Source organism: Zootermopsis nevadensis, unplaced genomic scaffold (assembly GCF_977971745.1).
Source record: "Zootermopsis nevadensis isolate Lab colony 2312 unplaced genomic scaffold, Znev_1.0 Znev_ptg000037l, whole genome shotgun sequence".
Classification (NCBI taxonomy): Eukaryota; Metazoa; Arthropoda; class Insecta; order Blattodea; family Termopsidae; genus Zootermopsis; species Zootermopsis nevadensis.
In genome coordinates this window covers 3,392,580-3,415,410 of record NW_028259169.1, presented here as the reverse complement: position 1 = coordinate 3,415,410, position 22,831 = coordinate 3,392,580, and the positions used below count along the sequence as shown (strand labels likewise).

Genomic DNA, 22,831 nt, shown 5'->3' with positions numbered 1-22,831 from the left:
AACTGATTCGATTAGGCACATAAATATTTACTCAAGAAAGAGACAATGTAGTGAAACAGAGTTTCTAACAAAAATTCATGCTTTAAATTTTTAAATAGTCATTCATAAAACACACACACGACGACACATAATTTACAGTTCCATACCAATCGAAATCAATTCGTCTAAGCGCCTCGATAAACAGTGATCCGCCCCCAAGTAAACTTTAGTCGACGGTAATTAACACTGCCTGTGGCCAAACAGTTTTTGATGTCGACATTTCTACTGCACTTTTAGATTAACTATTAGACCACCAGGGTGGGATTAATCTGGTTAGTAACCTCGGGATTCGATGTGCGAACCATTCTACAATCACCCATTACAACTCTCAGCTAATATGCTCTGAACCAACTAGGCTGATAATAGTTAGTGTATGTAGGCTTCACTCGCTAGTAATATCCACTGCAGCCATAATCATCCACATGCATTCACGCAGAAACACGATGGGCCGATGTATGGCGTATGTTTTCCGGGTAGGTAAACCGACACATTGCCAGGTGCATGGCAAAGACGCGAATTCACTAGTGCGATCTGAAACTGGCAGATATCCATCGCTAAAATGTCGCTTTCTGCACTAAGGTATATTTTAAAATATAACTTTTCAACGTCTACTATTTTGCACCTAACGCTATATATAGCAGGGCCTAGTTTGAACCACATGTACCACCAATAAGAGTAAGTTTTTCTTTATTTATGAGTCTTATACAAATTTCTGTGTAAACGGATTACTTCCTTAAACAACATTAATACATATATCTTAGTCATGGTTAAGCGTTGTTTTCTTTGCGGTACGGACTAAATTCTTAAATAATATTTGATGAACTTCTTAGTAATCATGTATTTGTCAACTTGAAAAAAGTAGACAGTTCCTTGCGTATATCTTGGTTTTTAATATAGTCATTTTAACATTTCCTAAAAAAATTTCCGCTGCTTCAATTGTACTAAACGTTTTTCCTCACAACTCAACTATCACTTTCAAATATCTGACAGTGGATGTGTCTGCACATTATCTGTTTAAACACCATGCCCACTTCTATATCATATTACGGAGATGACGCCCCTCATACCACTTCAAAACTCATTTCCTGGAAAGAAAGACAAAAGTGTGCTTAAACAGTCTCGAAACCACGATGCGCGCGCCACCAAACACTCCACACAGACTAACAAATTACATGAGAGAGGGAGGAGAGAACAGATCAAGGTTTTATGAAAACAAAGTAATCAAAATAACTTCTGGATCCGAGATAGGTAATTATGAGAATGGATAAAACTACATAATATGGAGCTTCATAATTTCTACTTTTCAACAAAAACTCGCACCGAACAGACGAGAAATACACGTGACAAGTTCGCCTTTCTCAAAAACACATGACAGTGTAATAAACTAACTTCTGAAATAAAATACTGATGTCGTGAAGATCTGCAAAGAATAATGAAACACCAGAAATTATTCCACAAAGCAGCTTATAATCAAACACGTGGCTGTAAACTTCTAAGCTGCAAGACGATGGGGCAGTGAAAGTTAAATAAATCGAGTAGGAACTTCTAAGAGAACATGAAGAAAGAAATGGCAAAACTGAATGACATCTGACTCTGATAGAGACGTTTTTTGTCACTGGGTTACAGCGCCTTTTATAAACAAAGTGCCTTAAGTAATTTCTCGTTCAGCTTCAGTCCTTCAACAAAGCGAAGTACAGTTTTGAATTTCCGCATGTTTAGACTATCTCCCCTTTAAAAGGGGAAACGAATGATTGAACTTAAATTTCCTCTTGTTTCCGTACCTGTGGTAACAGTCGAGTTCTTAATAATAACAGAATTTTGAATTTTATAATTCACGCACATCAATCTTGGGGGGGGGGGGAGACAAAGTGACAGCCAGCCGGTAACTGGGTGTCAAAAAAGCGAGGTTGGCACCGAGTATGAACACACAGCACTGCAGCCAACACTGGGCGAGACGAACGTTATCTCCCACGTGAAAGTCGGACTGTGGTTGGATCGAGGGAACACACAAAAGATAAATTTACCACATTCCACAAAATTAGTTCGAAATGACTTGTAATTTAAATATTTTTGCATGTTGATTCGTACAGACACACAATTCCTTCCCAGATTAGCTTTAAATTATTCCAACGATTTTAGACTGCGTGTATTTTTAACTGCCTGTACAATTTTTATATTAATCACTGGTAGACGTTTAATTTAGTTTTAATTGCGTTTTGCGTGCTGACAGTCGTTAGGTATCTCATATTGGTTGTCGTTACTGAAAACACGATTTAAAGTTCATTAATTATTGGAATATTAATGCACAATTTATTAAAACAAGGAAAGGTCATACGTAAGAGCTTGTCATTTTGAACTCCTCATATGTTTATATAACTGACAAACTCGTAAAACATTTATATACCTGCAATTAATCTTGAAATCAGGTCCTTTACATATAAGCCTAATATGCAAAGAAAGTTTACATATCAAGTAATAATTCGATACAGATGATTACATCCTAACACGAAGAAATGGGTAACTACATAATACGGAAGACGAAAAGTATAAACTTAGAAGAAAATCGTTTGGATTGGAAAATACAGCAATCAGGAAGTGGGTTCGAATATGAGCCAATTGAAAACAATTTTCATTATAAGAACATACCGTCTGTTTGACTTCCCACATCCTTTTCCCGGTCTTTCTAAAAGTTTACTCCCCTAATATGAAGCTACTGATTTCCGCAACATAAAAGTGCGAAGACAGTAAAAAAAAAAAGACATTCACACAAAATCATCACACAGTAATTAGATGTTATAATCAGTGCATTGGATCCAGAGTTCGACTGGTTATTTTATTCTGTCCGAATACAATGTTTCACAACCCGGCCTTACGTCATCTCTAAACCGCTGCTTTCCATACGCAGTGTTAATACGACATGCAATCTAATATGACCGTTCTTCGGTTATTCCGCATCTGCTTATCGACCTGTTACAATAGATGGCCGTCGAAATGCGCATCTCCGACACTTCCTATTTCAACGTAGTGTTAACAGGATTCGTCCGAAGGACATTTGTTCCCGAGGTAAAGCTTGAATGCTGCACCCCCCCCCCCCCCATACAATCCTGGGAAAACTATGAAATTATATGATTAAAAGGGTCAAGTCGGGCTGGGCACGAGTCAGAGTAAGTTAATTTTAAAGCAGCTGGTACAGATAGTTACCACTGTGCTTCAGAGTTTAAAAGAATATAGAACTTCCCTCCATCAGTTCTAATTAATCATCAGTAGCCATATAATCCAGGGAGATCAGATAGGGTCATTACATATAAAGAAAGAACCCCCAAACGGAACAGCGTTTCCAGAAACGTAAAGAGTTAGACTGGATCTTGTCGTCTTTCTTGGCGGGGGGGGGGGGGGGGCAGAGGGGGGGGGACGGACTAGGAGCGTGTCGGTTACCATTTTTATTACCCGCGACGAGCCATTAATTCCTCCTATCTAGAGAGCCCCCTGGGAGCATCAAACCTTACCTCTTAATCAGCCATGTCCCAGAGGCGAATGAGGATTGCACGCACAGAAGAACATCCCAGTTCCGCCCAAGCGCTTCGGTAATCTTTAACCTTGACTTTCTGACAAGGCAATTCATCAATGTCCTACGTCATGTTATACATCCTTCCGATTGTTATTGGCTGGTCTCAGTTTCTTTGCCTTTAGTATGGTGAATCCGCTATCCCCGTGCACCGTAAGCCTTATTACGGTTCACTCAGTACGATGAAAACAACCGACGTGCAGGGTAGAAGCTTCATTAAGAAACAGAAATGTCAGTAACGTACAAGACATAGACATTTCCGCTCATTACGTACTCTTTCATTGTCCCTTCCAAGTACCACACCTTAAAAAGTTTCTTACGCTAAGTAAGAGTTTAGTGTTTTGAAAAGAATTGCTATTACTGTTGGTAACAAATGTATGGCATACTTGGACGGAAACAGACGTAATTTTTTCGGTACTCTATCGCATTACCTGGACAGTAGTTAGCAAATTGGACCGAGGCAGCTCGAAATGGCGTGCAACTGTTAAATGTTGTCATGACGGAGAAGAATATTACAGTTTCATAACAGAATATTTCTCGATGAATTGAATAAACAACAAATAAAATATCTGTACTTAAGCGGGTACTCTGCTACTGTTGAGGACTAGCCGTAGTAAACAACTTTATATGTTACAGCAACACGTTCAAGATAACATAAAGTTCCGCCTTCTCTTACGACGCAAATCCGTGGCTTAGTGAGATCTGAGTCCAAAATCGCAGTCAATTAGTTAATTCGTTAATTTGTCAGCCCGCTGAATATTTAACAGGATATTCAAGTAGTAGTTATTCAATCAGACAGCTAGTTACTTACGTAACACGCATATTTAAACAAAAAAGAATAATCCTATATTACATCGGGAAATATTAAACCTCGTCTGCATGCCCGTCTCTCATGGCTTGTCCGTACATTCTATAGCGACGAAACTCTAACCAGCGTTCTGTGATGCCGGATAGAAACTCCACAAGTTGGAAACACATCCACATACTACACTTTCAAGAAGCTAACCATGCAGTTACAACAAGGACAGCTTTCCCAGATGGGCGAAAACGCTAACCCTTAACTCAACCGATTTCGGTTTAAACTACTGTGTTCAAAGTTTCTGAAGTTTGTCTTGAAAGAAAGTGTTGAATACAAGAAGAGGTTGTTTATCCTCAAGTGTGTGGTATTTCTAAAAAAGAAACCTATACTATTGTATTTACAAACTTCTAATCTTTGGTAAGAGCTTCTACTTTGTTGAGAAGAAAAAGTTTCAACTGTAAAGACCTCTGGCTTCCCATGAAACTACGACGTTCAGGCACAAATTCCCTCTGAAGATGTCCATCTGTACATTCTGTACATATGAAATCCAGATCGGTGTTTGTTTGTTCTCACATACGCCTAAAACGATCTCAGACATGCCCCTAGATAGCACTCGAGGCTGGTCTTCGCCTTATTCTAAATCTCATGTCAGCGACACTGAGCGTCGGGTTGCCAGTGTCATGTCCTATGGCGCCATTAGGTTCAGTGGTGTCCAGAAGCACAAATTTCCCTTTCCTAAGGTAATACAAGAGAGAAAAAGCAGAGATTATTTGTGTAAATTTATGGTGCTTCGTGTCTCCGGTGCTTAACTAATCATTACGTCATGCAGGCGTATGGAAGGTGTGGAGATATAGCTCCAAACATTCTTAACCTCAGTATTAGATGGAGATGAGAGGTTTGTTAGCTTCACACTCACGCCGCTTTGCATCCGAGGGAAGATATTTCGTACCCACTGTGTAGAAGGCTATGCGGGCCATAGTGCCGGTCCAGACGTCGTGGCAAGGAGGAAAATCCTAACAACCCTGCCTTGTCAGGAATCGAAACTAGGTCGTCCAGCCCGTAGCGTATTCACAAGAGTAGCCTACTGACTGAGCCATCGCATCTCAGTTCGGAGAGCTATGAAATTCAGAAAACAACATTTTAGTCAGAGCAAGGGAACTGTTCTCTGAGTCCCAGTTTATCGTACAGAAACCAACTTGGAAACTAACTCGAAGACATAATCTATTCTAGGAACTTGATAAATTGGAACTGCCTCCCGTGTGTTATTAACGCGAAAGGTATGCGGTTACAAGTTACTAAAAACACATTCTGCCCATTTTCACGTTTAAAAACATTTAGCCGTTTTGGAAAACAAGTCAATTAGGTTTCTACAGATTCAAACAGTAAAAAAAAAGTTAAAGTGCAGTAGCTCAACGACGAGCTTTACAGTGGTTCAATCGATAAATTTACTGACAAATCTAATTACAATGTATCGGTAAAATTCAATTACTTACATGAATATGCCCGTGGTATAATTGCATGCGTTTATTCAAAATCGTGCAATGGTTAGTATCACCAATATGTAACATAATGCAGGTTGTACAATTCAAATCAATGTCATTCGTGATTTAAATTATCTGTAATCACTTGATCAGTCTACCACCCCTCAGTATGATCGTTTCGCATTAGCTTTGACAGGTAATCTGAAAACTGTTAGGCCTACAGAGTTCGCAACTACACACAGCTTGTGTTAACTCATTAATATCGACTTTGACATATGTGATGCCTCAAACGCGGAAGGTGATAAGATACGGTAAGACCACGGAAGTCCAACTTCATTGGTTCGTATGTGGGTCTCGGGTTTAAATCTCGACGTCGAGGATAACATGATGAGGCTATTGATAAGTCTTAGCAACATCTAAAGGAAACGCCAAGATAGTGTCTAAAATAGGCCACGACCATTTTCTTCAACGTCCTTAACAAATGTTTGTGCAATTCGGTGCAGCAAAAACTAGACAATTCAAACTACGAAGATAAATGAATTAATGGTAATAATTATTTAATAAAAGCAATATTAATATGAGGCCTTTTCATACCCATACATAGTTCCATCGAAACAGATAATTCTTCGCTTATATTCACGTAGACTGTAACACAAATTTTACTGGCTTAAGCACGCAAAGTCGCATTATCGTCATCATGTAACTCCACAATTAGCCCAGGTTCCAAGAAAATTCGATGCAACCCACTCCTTGCAAAGTCTTCTAACATAAAATTTTGTATGAATTTATTGTGACTCACTCACAAAATAAAGAGTCCCTCTGGACAAGGAATCGGAGCACAACTTTCCAATGACTACGTTGCAAGATGAAGTTTCTAAGTTCAGAATATTGTTACTGTGGCACAAACTAGCAGTTTCGAGTCTTCTAGTCGCAAATCCTCCTAAGTTTAGGAAAAACATATGGCCCCCTAACTTCAGACTGAATGCAGAACGTTTATCCGACAGGCCGGGAACTTCTTGTGACAATATATGGCTTCACAGGGGACTGCACAGTCGTTGAAGCGGTCTGCAACACGTAAACTTACAGGTCGACGTCAATCTATAGTAGTATGCAGGCCTAAATGGAAGAATAAAAATACGTAAAGCTACCATCGAATAATACTCTGCAGAACGTAGTGGAAACGCGGGCATTGGGCACACACATACAGGCCAATACATAGAGTATATTGCAAATACATATTGAGAATGGGTAAGAAAATAAATACTTATCGTCTACTTAGTCAGAAAGTGTACAAAGCTGGAGTAACGGTCATCCACTTCCTCATTTGCATGGAAACGGGCTTTTCAGCGCTCTGTTGACTTTGTTCTGCCCCTTGGCTAACGTGTAGCATCTCAACAGTTCATGTAATACTCGGATATCATGAACAAGACCATAACACAGAGAACAACGTCAGGGAACTTGCGTCTAAAACCAGTTCTTTATAGTCTTATGCACTGCGCATACCGCTAAACCTAATAATTATTCAAGACGCACTTGTAATGTCCTTTCAAAATTATGATGCGTAGCTTAATTTATGGAAAGAAACTTTTATGAATGCTACACAAACATTTGTCGTTCTTTGTCTTTTTCACGTGGGATGTAATTTAAATAAAAATGAGTTTCTATTTTGTGCGTTTCATGGCAACAATAAATAGGTGAAAACCAACAACAGATGGCAGATAAGATAACGCAGGAGAGGCAGATCATTGTTGCAAAAATTGACCGTAGCATAGACACAATGTACAACTTACAGTCGGTAACTACCTTTCCTTGAATTTCACTAAATATTTACCATATTAAAAATGTTTCATGCATTATATAGGACTACCAATAATCTGTATAAGAAAACTGGCGAGGTTTAATTTGAACTCCATGCAAATTTAAGTATACCTAAATACCTATAAGACCCACATCAACTAGAATAAGAACTTCTCGTAACATTTTTTAATGCAGACGATCAACAACATATTTGATTAAAATTCATTCACTAGTACACAAATAATTTCCGAGTTCCCTATCAAGCGTTCACTTGTGTATCAACGAAAAGACGTAATGATAATCTAAGAACCAATTAACTCGTGGTTAAGCTACGAACATACAGCCCGCTTCCGTACTTTTAATTCGATAGACAAAGAAATATCGCATAGACCTTCTTACTCCAATAAAAAATCCTCTTTTAAGGTGAGACTTATCAAAAAGGAAGTAAAAATAAGACGTCTTGGCATATTGTCTCATTTGTTTGAATTTTAGACGTCGGAGAGACACACTAGAACCACTATAACGACGGTAGAGTTTTTGTAAAGGTGGTACGGATGACAATGAAGACACACAATCCGGTCGCCAGACAACCGTGGCCTAAGTGACGTCAGACACACGATAGTTGTGACAAAGCGCCGATATTCTGCGACTCTTTTGTTATTTTCCTCCTTCTTTCGGACGTGCAACAAGAAGGAGAACACTTTTGCACTCTGGACAGTGGGATACAACCAGATCACTGCAGAGAGATGTGTAAAACGTTCTAGATGAAACAGAACAACGATACACCGTCTTACCGTAGGAGCTGTTGTGTTACGTTTAACACCAGGTATAGGGCGTCATATAAACGCATCAAGCGTTAATCTTTTTTTTTTCATTCGGGGAGACTTGCTATTCGAAACTTTACCCCCTAATCCTAATTTGTCGTCGTTTTATTCAGTTACACTAGACGAACGCCAAGATAGTGCTTTCGAACAAGATTGCCAACACTCCCTCCTTCCATATAAAAATCCCCCGCCGTCTAAGCAACCCGAACTTCGTTACGTGTTCACAAGTGTCTGTAACTGTAGCACGCCTGCAGGCGGAAGAAAATCCAGCTTTTTAAGAGGTCATATTCAATACACTTCAGGAAATGGACAATGCCCAAAATAACCGCGGTACAGCGCGGATGTGGCGTCACGATAAGCTCCCAGGTTTTGACAGTTAGACCAAACAACCGCGACTGTTCGCGGTATACATACGCAAATCATTACCCCAAGCAAGGAATTATACTCGTATATGACCAGGTTGACAAATTATCTATTTAAAAACACAAACGGAATGTACTAATTTGAAACTCCAATAAAGTAGGTAAAAAGGTTTACTTGTACTCACCTCCAAAATGTGTTCGGCCTGGCTCTCCCTGTCGGGTTTTCTACTTGTTGTCTTAATTACACCTGCAACAAACACAGAAAATAATACGATGCAGAAGAATATTAATCACTGAGTTCAATCAGGTATCATCACAAATTTTATGCAATAGTCAAATTGGTACGAACAATGGTTATATCGGATGTAGAAGTGTTTGGATTTCAGAATTAGTTCCTGACCAAATACTAAAAACCAACGGGAAATCCAAAAACAGTGTATATATATATATATATTATTTCTACGATGCATCATTAGGTAACCTTCAGCTGCTTGAATTTTCATAATGCGATAAACTGTATTTTGGGTACTACTGCGCTCTTTCCGAAATACACTAAAAATTAATAACATCCCACAGTTGTTTCTCAAAGATGAACAATTTTTGTTTGCTATATTTTTTAAGCCGCTCCGGTGTGTAAGAAGTTTGGAGACCGGCGATGACGGAGGCAGTATGACCTCTGAAACGTTGGTAAACTTCTACCAGACTACACAGCGCAACAACCCAGAAGACAGAAATCTTCATACTCATCCCCTTGATGACGGAGGCAGTACGACCTCTGAAACGTTGGTTAACATCGACCAGACTACACAGACAACAACCCAGAAGACATAAATCTTCATACTCATCCCCTTGATGACGGAGGCAGTACGACCTCTGAAACGTTGGTAAACATCGACCAGACTATACAGCGCAACACCCCAGAAGACAGAAATTTTCATACTCATCGCCCTGATGACAGAGGCAGTATGACCTCTGAAACATTGATTGACATCTACCAGACTACACGGCGCAACAACCCAGAAGACAGAAATCTTCATACTCATCGCCCTGATGACGGAGGCAGTATGACCTCTGAAACGTTGGTTAACATCGACCAGACTACACAGCGCAACAACCCAGAAGACAGAAATCTTCATACTCATCGCCCTGATGATGGAGGCAGTATGACCTCTGAAACGTTGGTTAACATCGACCAGACTACACAGCGCAACAACCCAGAAGACAGAAATCTTCATACTAATCACCCTGATGACGGAGGCAGTATGACCTCTGAAAAGTTGGTTAACATCTGCCAGACTGCACAGCGTAACAACTCAGAAGACAGAAATCTTCATACTCACCGCTGTGAAAACCTCAAATCTTACATCTGTGGTGTCTGCCAACTATAGGCAATGCTGAACGTGACCTCGCGATTCAGCGTGTTTCCTCTTCCTTTCCAGAGACGCTGAAGGAACAATGTGAACGCGGCAAGAGCAACGGCATAGGTGTCTCCGTAGTACTGAGTCATGCTACGCCTTCTTCCCAAATGTTTAATTACGAAAACTCTTAAGAATGAAAGGCTCCCCCAAGGCAAGCTGCTAGCTCTCTTGTTCAAGTCAGAGTTTTTGTCTCTGTTCCCGTTCTTTGAACTTGCCATGGCACCAGTCACTCACAAATCACATCTAGGAAGCTTTACAAAAATGATGCGTTCACACTAAAATATTCGAAACGACGAACACGTACCCTTGGATTTAAGGTTCTAATTTAATATCTGTGGCCGGCTTTTGTGGACACGGTACTGAAATTTCAGGATCCATAAAAGTCAGGGAATTTCTTGACCAAATGATCGATTATTTCTCACGAACTCTGTTCTGCAATTTGCTGATACGCTGACGTGCCATTTTCGTGACAAAGTCAACAGACCTTTTAAGATTTCGATATGTGACTAACATACCCAAAGTATTTCAACTTTTCTATATGGTATTTGAACTTCATATCCCTTAGTTTTCAGAATTGGTTATGGTTACAATAAGAAATAACCACTCATAAAAATGTAAATATCAGGGGCAATGACCCGAATCAATAAAGACAGCAAACAGCTAAGGATGGACTACAAAATATAATTTCAACTTTGATAGTCCAGCCATTCATTCGAAGATTCAGAGCATCAGTGAAAAGGTCGGTGTGGGTGGAACCACCGTCATCCCTAGATGTTCCTGGCGAAGATGCTCAAGGCCTTTCCACGTACAGCCTGCTGTTGGTAAACTTCCAACAGTTCTATGGGCTGATTTATGAAACAAGATTATGTCATGAAGACAGCCTTAATTATCTCATGTAGGAAATAGTACCAAGACTCTGAATAGTATTTAACGAGTCGTTAATTATCATTTACAATTCATGATAATAACTGTGCAATCGATTGTGAGCTACGGGAGTATGACAAGCCAAACGAACTAGTTCGACCATCCAATCTACTAACTATGGGTTACCTAATGCTACATTATATACTCAAATACACGAGACGCTAAATAACAATTTAATTACAGATTTACTCGGTGGTTAAAAGACTCATCTGCGGGTCTCAGGCTGAGCCAAATCTTAGGCGGGTTTAAGTCTTAGTTCACTCAAACAGTGTGCTCGAGTTCAAATTTGTTCGTGATGTAAGGATACGCTGTTTAGCACTGTCGTGTGTAGGTACAGGCAATGAGACGGACCAATACTCCATATAACAAAAACTACGAAGACAGCTGAAGCGCTATTAAAATACTAATGCAACGAAAATAGTTTACTCTTTATAAACATTACTCTGGTATTGGAAATATTAGAAATGTGTACATAATTTTTGTTTAAAACCTGGGCGGAATATCAAAGCGTAAAAGACACGGTAAAGTTGAAATGGATCATGAATAAACTGGGTGTGAGGTTGTGGAAAGGTTTAATCTGGCTCAGGCTGGGGTCTTCTGAATATGGTAGAGAACCACTGGGTTCAATAAAAGGCGGGACTGAGCGAGTATTATCTTCTGTTAGGACTCTGTTCCATGGAGGTAAATTTTAATAGTTTCTCGTATTGAGAACACATATTGGCTACTAGGCGGGCAACAATAAACAGACTTCAGTATCTTCATATATGTCATTTTTCCTCAGTGCAAACCTGTACATGAACTTCTTCTTACGACTTGAAATAAAGACGTTAGCGTTGAGGTTCTGAGGAACACAAATTCGGGCGGGTCGAACTGACTGGTATATAATAAGTTACCTGTCTTCACTAATACAGATTTTAAAACGTGCCTTTAGGAGACGTATTTTGATAAATATCGACATCTCTGTTCTTACACGTACGTTTCAGCCGATGCAATTAATTAACTTACAGGCGTGCCATTTCAGAGCCTCAGACGTCAAGCCGGCTTTAATTATACAGAGACCATGGGCGTTATTTCGCCAGAGTGGAACGAGGCTTGGTTACCTTACCATGCCCGACAGGTCTCTAGAATAAGTGTCCACAAGCGCCACTCTAATTGCTACGGCGTCTGGTACAAATCCGAACATCCTTCAAGTTCAACGCCATTTGTAGGCCGACCCCGCGGAATGATCTTCGGCGAAGATCGCATTTTTTTAAAACTTCAGTGGTATATTAATACTAAAGAGGAAAGGCATACTCCAATGAAGAAATGTATCATCAAACGTATTATTTGTGGCTTTTCATACTCATATTACTTGGATATATTGCTGTATCGTTAGGAAGACAGAAAATTCATGGCCTGATTTAAGGTACTATCCCGGAATCTGCCTGGGATGAATTACAAAACTCATGAATATCCTGGCAGGATAGTCGGTCTCTGGGGTAGAGACTTTAAACCTAGACCTCCCGAATGTGAAGGAATGCTAACCACACGTCCATGGTGTTCGGTGTTCATCAGTATTACAAGCCTGAAACATTTCTCAGTTTCACTTTAAAATGTGGAAATAGCGTTGTTCGAATCCCATATCCGGACCTTCATTTGTATACGAATACTAACATAGACGCAGACAGAGCAGGGGCTAACGACCTACTGATCGCTCGCACACGAGTCGTGGCCAAACGCCCGCTGGCCCAGACTGAACAGAGGGCGACCACCTCCGCCGTCTAACATTGCGTAAGAAATTGTGACTCATCAGCACTATTCCTGTACACTGCTTGGACACCACACACAAACGTCACAACACTTCGCGCTCGGCCGGAAACTTCGACGCGAACACAAGCAGGCTTCACTGGATCTGTGTTTATCTAACTAACTGGATCTAGTCTTCGCCAAGCATTATCAGTATGACGTATTTACGGGTATGGAGATGTGGGGGACATTCTGGTAGAATCGTGGACGACCTGAAGAGAACAGACCACCTGGGCACTGTAGGCGTGAATGAGAGGATAATATTAAAACAGATTCACTGCGCTCAATATGAAGTCCAGAGGTAGGCTGTTTTAAAAACGACTATCAACTGTGGGGTTCCATAAATTAGTTGAACAGCTGAGCGATCATCTGCTTCTCAGAAAAGATTCTACTCGGTGTGACTGGCTGCAGACAAAGAGTCAAATTCGATCTATTCAAGACAACGAAGCGTGATAAATTCTTGTTTATGCAACGTCTCGACCTGCTCCGCTATCCGCTGGGCACCTGGGGTTGAAGTAACTGGAGCGTGAAGCTCCGTCTAGCGGCGAGCTTAAGACAATGGACGCAGGAAGCACCTAAGAAAAGTCGCTGAACTTCTTTCTACCAGACAAACGGTGCAGAACCCCAGAATTCAGCAATCTTCAGGACTAGGTCTGCTAAAGGGAACGCACAAGGCCTCAAATCAACAACGAGAACAGGGTTGGCAAAGAAGAGGACTACCTAACCACAAGCCTTGGACATGTGTGAGGACAACAGCAACGTAGCGGCGAACAGAAAACCTCAAAATCCTTTCCAGGAATAGAGTTCCTGACCTGTATTCCGTCCTTTTATTGACTGAGATATGGCAGCTTATTTTGAACAAAAGGCAATAAATCGGGTATAGCTGCCCTCCTACCAATCTCTCTCTAAAAAAAAAAAACAAGCAACTGATCAATGAACAATTGTAACGTTGTAGAATAACAATCCAGGGCAAATCCCAGTACCTGCTCACAGAATGCACACAACCAAGTCCTAATCCCTAAGCTCATAGAAAGATAAAAAAATGTTCTACAATTGGAATAAAAGTAGATTTTCTTTTGCTTAGTTACTTACATACACTCATCCATTACCAGAATAGTCACATACCTAAAAAAGTTTATATTTTATGGGACATAAGTCAAACCTGAAATTCGTGATGGAACTCGAAAATAAACCAAGTTGCAGAGGAAGTTCCTGAGGCAAGGGGTGTGAGCAATGCAAGAAGGACAAATAGCATAGCATAAGATATTATCTTTCGTATCACGCGTATTGGACCAAAACAAAGAAATACGCTGTACAAATGAGAAGAGGCAGTTCGCACTAAGCGCCCTCCAAAAGTAGCGGAAAAGCTAGAGTGAAACAGGATTGGTTCGCCCTTTAAAAATGACGGACAAATTACAACACAAACTGAAATCGTCACGTTTTAAATTTCAGGGTCAAAACGACACAGGTAAAACTGAAGTTGTTCCTAGTGCTTAGCATGGTGTACGGAAGGTACAGCTTCTTGCATTATTAACTTTGATGGAGATAACTGGTCAGCTTCACGCCCTGGTCGCCTTAGCCCCCAAGAAAAAGAATTTACATATCGATTGCACAGGCGGCTGGGTGGAAAAGAGGAAAGTCCAACCCTTGCTGGGACTAACCCCGCCATTAAACTGATTAAGTTATAATCAATCATAAAATTCTTGCAGCTATCTAGTTTAGAATCTTTTACCTTCGTACTCTACCTAAAATCCCAAAGATCAAAATATATAAAATGTATCTTTTCCCCCTATGGTTCATACCGATGTTGGTCTTGGTCCCTCATTCTAATGGAGGAACATATATGGAGGATATCTGAATCCTCAAATACCCTTTCCAATTCATTATGGATTATCTATCAAGTCATTCAATGATATACTGTCTAAGGTACTGACTGTGTCGTAAAATAAACCACAAATAAATAGCATAAGTGGTTCTCGCATCGGTGAGTCCGAAAATCGCTGTCTTCCGAATTGTAGCGTCGTGTAGTCTGGAAGAAGTTTGCCAGCGTTTCAGAGGTAGTTGCTGCCTCCATCATCAGGATAATGAGTGAAGTTCGTGAGGAATATTCGAAAATAAAATATATTCCTCACATTAACATCAAACACTAAAGGAATTCCTTTCCAAGAACTGTTATTTAAATATGACCGACAAACAAATAAAGATCGCTTCCTTCCATATCCTTTATGTTTTGAATTACCTTCCTGATCGGTCCATACAGAATACTGATCCAGATTAGTTTGTGGAAATGAGTCAGATATGTGAGCTGTGGTTAGTAGCACGGAGATTTTTTTTAGTTCTGTCCCACCTGCTGGGTGCATGTGACTGACGTCTCGCCATGTTTCACATTCACATTCACATTATTCATATTTTATCTGGCTGGCCTCATGAATCACTCTGCCAACTGCTAACGAAACCTCTTTCATTGACTTTATTTGCCGAGGATCAATAGAGGAATGTAGGCCTATGTTATAAAACCACGAACCGTATTAATTATCTACGTGTATCAGATGGAGAAAAGAGAATCCGATATGGCAATACGACTGGATTCCTAATAAAATCTCGTATTATTTCCGTAGGCTACTATAATTATAGCTAACTCCAGTACAGGGCATCTTAAGAAGCTAAAACAGGAGTTCGGGTTAGTCATCTTTTATGGAACTATGAAGTTTCTTACCGTGTTCATACGAAACAGTCATAGATCTATCACTAGTAAGAGAGATCCAGCTAACATCTTCACACCCTACTTCTCGAAGACCATTTAATAGTATCCTTCATTTCCATCAAATCAACCATTATCAGCACCCGGCCCAAACACGATTATTGTAACAACAGCAATATTCAATTCATTCAATTCAATTCAATTCATTTATTAAAGTGCTTGACAACAGTCTAAACGGCAATAACAGCCAAGCACTAACAAAATACAAACCTTACAATACAAATACAAACAAAAAAGCTAAATATATAAATATACAAAATTAATTTATTACAAAATAATTAATAAATAAAAAGTAAACACTAATAAAATACAAGGAACAAAATAAAAACAAAATATAATAATATTAATAATGTATTGTTGGCGCTGGGCGACCGGGGTTCGATCCCCGACGGGGGCAGAGGATTTTTCCTCTAGCCTCTGCGTCCAGACCGGCTCTGGGGTCCACCCAGCCTCCTATCCAATTGGAATCCGGGTCCTTTTCCGGGGGTAAAGCCGGCCGGGGCATGATGCTGACCACTCACCCCATCTAGTGCCGAGGTCAAGAATGAGTAGGAGCTATACCTCCACTCCCCCCAAGCGCCTACATGGCGTATAGTGGGACAGCTTTTTTTACTGTTGGCTCTGTGTATAACTAAGCATCACCCCATGAAGAGCCAATACCTATTTTTAAATCATCAACTAAACTAGCGTGACAGCTTGTGGGCGTCTGAGATACGAAAAAAGGTAAAGCAGCTTAATACAGAGCCAACATTTTGTACGGAAAATTTTGTTTAATTTTTTATAATCTGACGACTGCTGTATGACACAAATTTATGAACCTAGCGAGATTTACAAACATAGCGATGGTTTGTAACGCTTAAGTTATATCTGACAAATTTTAAGGAAGACAGATTCTGTACTAGTGACGCTATAGACAGAAATGGATTATTAAATTGCGTCCTTAGGCCTATTAATTAACTGTTCTTGTTATCCTTGCCATGTACAGTGAAACATTTAAAGGAGACCACATGTCGGAAGTCCCTCTCAGAACTTCTTGCTCTACTCCTGGTCGCTTGTAAGGAGCCTTCTAATTTATTAGCTCTTGGAACGTGCTGACTTGGAGAGATTCAAATGATACTTCTGTCCTCTAGCTCATCCTAACAAAATACAGAACAGTATCCTTCCATTACCGCACTTAACATGGCCGACAAATCCGCTATTATGCAAGCCTTAGTTGGTCCAAGTTCAGCTTCATCTACAGCTGGTTTGACTTCTTCAGCATTCAGGAATGAAGCTGCTCTACAATAGCAAGAGTGGTCTATTGCAACGAAGAACTTCTCCTTACTGAGGAAATATTGTTCCACTTACAATACAGAATATTATTCCACCATTTAATATTGCGGTAACTTCGGAAGTGACGGCGTTCAATTTGGCACAAAATAAGTTATAAAGAATGAAGGCACTGTTTACGTCTCTCTGGTGGTTGTAATTAATGAACTTTAACCTTCGAATGTTAGGAACTAGACAATTCGTTCATACACACCAGTCATTTATTTCCTTATACGTAGGAAAGTTGGTGTTTGATAATATGAATGCAGGGCATGTGGCCTACATCATGCAGCCTCCATTAGGCTACATGGGTTAACGAAAAGTTTCATAACTGCTGGTGTGAGACATGAAATCTGGTCGAATGTAACAAGCACTTCCTCCAAATTTTATAAACCTAACACGTTAAATAATTCGAATACAGTTCCACAAAATGTTTTAATGCATCGATGACGTCACAATATTAAAAAAAAGAGATAATTTTGCACGTATGACATCGGACGCTTAGAAACGTTCAATACAAACTTCACACCTGTGATTCGCATTAAAATAGAGCAAATACCATACAAATGCCTCTTAAGCCACTCTGCGTGTGAACAATTTCCCATACGTAAGGAACAGAACACACGAAGAGACCCTCAGTACGGGATGGGTGCATGGCCACTGCTCAAAGCGGATTACAGTCGACCGAGCTTACACGTCGCCCTGTTCGACGGAAACTCGCCAGCCAAAGTCAAGCTACAAAGAGGATGTGTACAGGCAGTCAAGAAAGGAACCTCCCACAGCTGGGACCGAAGTCCCTCGCAAAATCAGGAATGAAGTGTGAAACGCGAACAAGGAGAGGGCGTCATCTTTGCGGTATCGACAAGAAAGAACATGACAGCCAGAAAGTCAGTGCTGGAGTGAGGGCACTGGGGTCCATAATGCACAGAAATAACTTGCAAAGTAACCAGCCAAGCGAGTTTGAGGCTCCAACAGTGGGAAAACTCTAGAGCAGTTTTCACTTGACAAACAAATACACAGCGCCTCCGAAAACCACATCCTACAGATCAGAACGAAGGACAGCAACATTAACATAAAATTATTACTTCGTAAAGGCGAGCGATTTTGATTCTAGTGTTTAATTATCCTCTGCAGATTTTCAAAAACATCGATATGCATTTTCCTATATAGCCATAGATTAAAGATTGACACCCACAGAGCATAAAACAGAATGCTGGCTGGGAAATCACGAAAGAATTGGCAAATATTAAGGAGGATGTCAGAGAATAGGATATGGGGGTGCTGTATTCCACCACCGCAATATTATTTCATCAACAGCACAAATTATGATAATCCTCGTTATGCAATTGCATCTGTGCTCTCGTTCACGCTTTCCGCATAGGTCCAAATATCGCGCCTGTATCCCGTTCTCAAACACCTGCAACCCATGAGGTCCCCTTCGAGAGTACTTTGCCCAGCTGCCATGCGGGTGGCCGTGGTGACGGAGAATTCACAGGAACAGACATTAACGTGGTCCCGGGGGGGGGGGGGGGGGGCACAAATAGAAAAGAACAGAAATGAAAAAATTGTAAAAAAAAAGGAGGTACTCTACTTGAACCTGGAAATGCACAGTTCCTGCGCTTAATTAAGCAACACACCAAAAACTAGGTCCATAGTGGTGTGGAGACAAAGACCCACAACCTTCACCTGAACAGCAGATGGCGGTATCAACTTCACAGCCAGGTCGCTTTGACCCCACGGAAAGTGCCCGGTACAAAGCGGAGAGGAGGCTGGGTGGAGTACGCAGCCTGTCTGGAACCGGAATCCCCAATCGGACATCCCGTAAGTCTAACGACCGTACAAGACAGAGTGACGCGAAATACCATGGCTTTCGAAACGTCTGAAACTAGTTTCACCAGTATTACATTCGACAATGTCCATTGTCTGAAGCACACCTATCGCGCATCGGGAGTTGCATGTACCTCCTTCTTCAGATGATGGGTTGTCATCATGCTGGCCCGCACTTTGTTTTATTATAACACCATGCAGTATTCAAAAGGTCCTGGGTTCGATTCCTACCGTCGCATCTTTCTCTTAATATTGATGGTGACGTTTGGGATCGAATCAATGTCCTTCTGAATAATTTAACAAAGTAGTACCATGATTCCACCAGAGAACCGAAGCGGACCAGACATGACTGCTATCAGCAAGTATCGGTACGATGATAACCAATCATCTGAAGACCAAAACAGAGGCAATTCCCGAAACGTCGTTCGGACAGAGGGAAAAATACTACATACTATCAGTGTAAGCTGATCGGTCCTTGCCGAAAGATGAAACGATTCCTATGTTATACAACGAAGTTGTTTCAACTGGAGACAGTCAGAAGATATGAAAAGAAGGTAATGAACGACAAGGAGGTATTATACCAAAATGAATTATTCGTAATCTATTTTCAAGTACTGTCTTGTCAACCTCCTAAATAAAATCAGAAAAATCACCAAAACCATGAGAAAAACAACTGATCTGGTCGATTTCGCAAGGAGTACCTTCCGAAAGCGAGTACAGTGCATTACCGCTAGATGAACTTGTTCGAAACCACAGAATAACAGAAAAGATGAATACAAGTATCAGATGGGCTTAAATTCAGCAATGACTGAACTGTTGTCCATGGCAGGGACGCTGAGTACAGCGACACTTTGCAAGCTTCTGGCTGAAGGAGGATCCAAAGAGACAGAAGGGACAAAATAGATAGTGGAGGGAGCAGAGGGGCGTCGTGAATAATTCATACGCTGCCTCAGAGCTCGGAAACCCGTGGCTTTCCTTCGCTACGGCGTGTCAGGTCTTCTCAGCACTGCGTTGCTTCTCGCACGAATCGTGTGCCTCTTTCCATAAAGACGAGAGAGGAAAGACATTCTTCGGTGACGACGTCCATCACCATCAACGTCGTGTCCCTGGTCATCATTCCGACCGCCAAGTGGGCCTTTCGACACGTGTTCTACACAACGCACAGGCTGACTCGCAAACATCGCAAGTTCGCTATAGCACAGTTCCTTTCCCTTAGCACGAAACGACAGCGTCCGTGAGAATCGTCTCGGGACTTGACGAATTAAAACAAAAAATTATAACCAATCGATCGGCAAAGACGACAAGACATTTTCCGGAGTTCTGTCCTTTCTAAAATCTCTTCATAGTGTCAAAAAAAAAAGGATGCCAAGTTTGGTTCAAAGCGGCGTATCCATTCTCGCGCTACGGGCGAACATACGTACATAAACACACAATATTTGTTTTATATATGAGACAATGAACTGGGATGGATATGAAAGGAAACGGTAGTTGATTGTCTTAGGCGGGCCTTCTTGACTTTTGGAACCATAGAAAGACAAAAAAAAATGCAGAATAACTAACCCCGGGACTGATGATTAAAAGCGGAATCTCCAGGAATCGAACCAAGGAGACTACAGACCCAGCCGCGAATATCTTCTCTCTCGTCCTATCGAGACATTTAAGCAGGCTATGTAATTACAGACCTACAGCAGTAATCTACATAAAAAATTAAATCTTGTAGCTTCATAATCTGTTATACATTGCGTAAACACATAGATTGATCTTATTATTATTTCTTACTGATGATAAATATTTCAACTGTTGGCAGGAACACCTCGACAAAAGAGGGTACTTGGTAGACTTAATAGCAGATGGTAGAACAATATTAAAATCGATTTTAAGAAATAAGTTGTGACGGTGCGGACTGCATTAAGATAAGAAATGCCGTCGGCCATCTGCATATAAAATAGTTGAGACGACCACAAAAAGCAAGAAAAATAATTTGTAATCTATTCCCCGTTCCATCGCACACAATTCTTCTCGAGAAAGTGATCACGAACGAAAGAACAGTATCCATTGGAAATTGTTCACGAGGGATTTACAGACATCCGCACTTGAAGAGTAATCTACGAAGCGGACAGACTGGAAAGAGAAGGGTTGAAAAGTTAAGCCTGCCTGTCGCAAGTTAAACAGAGTGGATAATTGAAAGAGGTGGGCTGGAAGATATTCCGCCATTCACTTTTCAGAACAATCCCTGTACAGGAAGCGAACTGAATTAAGTTCTTATTTTGATTCTGATTTCCCCTTCAGGTTAAAAAAAACTGATGAGAAAAGAAGTCGAAATAATCTTAATCAGTAGCTGAAGAACGAAAGTTTCTGTTTCAAAGTAATACGAAGTTTCTGTGTGCTGGACCTTACAGTGTAACGTCATTTAAAATTTAATTACAGTGCAGACGAACAAATTAGAAGGAAGAAAATAACTGAAGAAAATAATAGAAGAAATAATCGGTATTCTTGAGAACTTTTATTACGAACTTGTACATTGAGCAAACGAACGCGCTAACTTGCGCACAATGGCCGACAGATGTGAATTTGACATATCGGCTTATTACATAAACTGTTCCACTGGCTAAGAGTTTTGTGTAACGCGTTACCAACTGCAACTCTGAATCATAACAACAGAGTAAGAAACGATAAGCAAAGTACTAAACTAGGCACGGGAGGTTTCCATGTCCTCATACTCGTAGCTAGATACAAGATTAAAGTGTTTCTGGTCATTAATTTGTCATCAACTGTAAGTACCTAAGTAATTACCTCTATCACGGAAGTCCTCCTCGATAAGCTGAAACTCTCTCCGCTTATCAAGCAACTCCTCGCCAGTTGCGGAACCCGAAGGATCACTACCGTGGTCTAAAGAACCCGCCCAGCAATATCCTGAACCAGACGAATCCAAGTGCGCTCTTAGGTTCTCACTGCGGTGAATATGGGGGTGTTGGTTTTCTCTCTTCGACCCTGAAGACTGGCAAATCCGAAAAGCGGGTATCCAACTACGAGTCCACACATCGTCAAACGACAGAAGACCATCATCGGCAGATGACTCCAGTTCACAGCCTTACATCATATTCCTTTAAGAACCGCTTTAATATTCTTCTCCCACCTATGTTTAAGCCTTTTCAACTTCTGAGACGAAAACTGTGTATGCATTTGTCATCTTCGTAATGTGTACTACATGCCTCATGCATCACATGTTAATTACTTTCGTAACCGTAATAAAAGTAGCGAAGTGTACAAAATTATGAAGCTCTTCATTATGTGAATTTACTGTATCATAATTACCCAAAGTTTTATACAAACCTACAACTACAGGATCTAAAAAAAGCTTTCGATTGAACTGCCATCTACTGGACGAGGGTTGTAAAGAATTATTTAGTACTTTGCTACACGCATTGCCTCAAATGCAAACACAGATTTCGAAACAAAACATTACCATTGTCACGACATGTTAAAATGTTGACTATTATACAATAAAAGATTCCACATTTTGATTTATTCTTTTCCACAGCACTGTACAACATAGAAAAGAAGTACAGACATGCTAAAAATGCACACACAAAAATTTCTTTACTTGATAATTATTTATGAGCTACGTCAGATGAAATTAAATGGTGTTACATAGTTACCATTATTAAAATTAAGTATGTGGGGTAAAACTAATTAGTAGGCCTGTCGATAATTTATATAGCCTATATGAACAGATACCGCCACGGTGGTCTAGCGGTTAGAACGCTGGCCTTGTAATCCTGGGGTCTCGGGTTCGATTCCCGGCGGTGCCCGAATTTATAACTTGTGTTGGGCAAAGCCGTGGTCTAGGCAACACGGAGTTTTCCTCCGTGGCATCCCAACAATTACTCCATTCACACACAGAAGAAGGCAATGGCAAACCACTTCTGGATCATCTGCCA

General features: G+C 40.6%; 1 protein-coding gene and 1 long non-coding RNA gene across 3 annotated transcripts in view; both read right to left on the bottom strand.

The window, feature by feature from the left end:
- Window positions 1-22,831, bottom strand: part of LOC147871835 (protocadherin-15-like) — a 62,073-nt gene that overhangs the window by 29,870 nt on the left and 9,372 nt on the right. Inside the window, exon 2 of the mRNA XM_087360073.1 lies at window positions 9,053-9,114. The gene's annotated coding sequence lies outside the window, so the exon portion shown is untranslated. The remainder of the gene's footprint in view (window positions 1-9,052; window positions 9,115-22,831) is intronic.
- On the bottom strand, window positions 751-7,721 carry LOC147871836 (uncharacterized). 2 transcript variants are annotated; one of them, XR_015538209.1, is made up of 5 exons: window positions 6,688-7,721; window positions 5,320-5,519; window positions 4,869-5,138; window positions 3,546-3,815; window positions 751-1,124 (listed from the first exon to the last, which is right to left on the bottom strand). It is a non-coding gene; the product is annotated as an uncharacterized LOC147871836 (long non-coding RNA). The 2 variants fall into 2 exon arrangements; XR_015538208.1 differs by having other exon boundaries at window positions 5,353-5,519.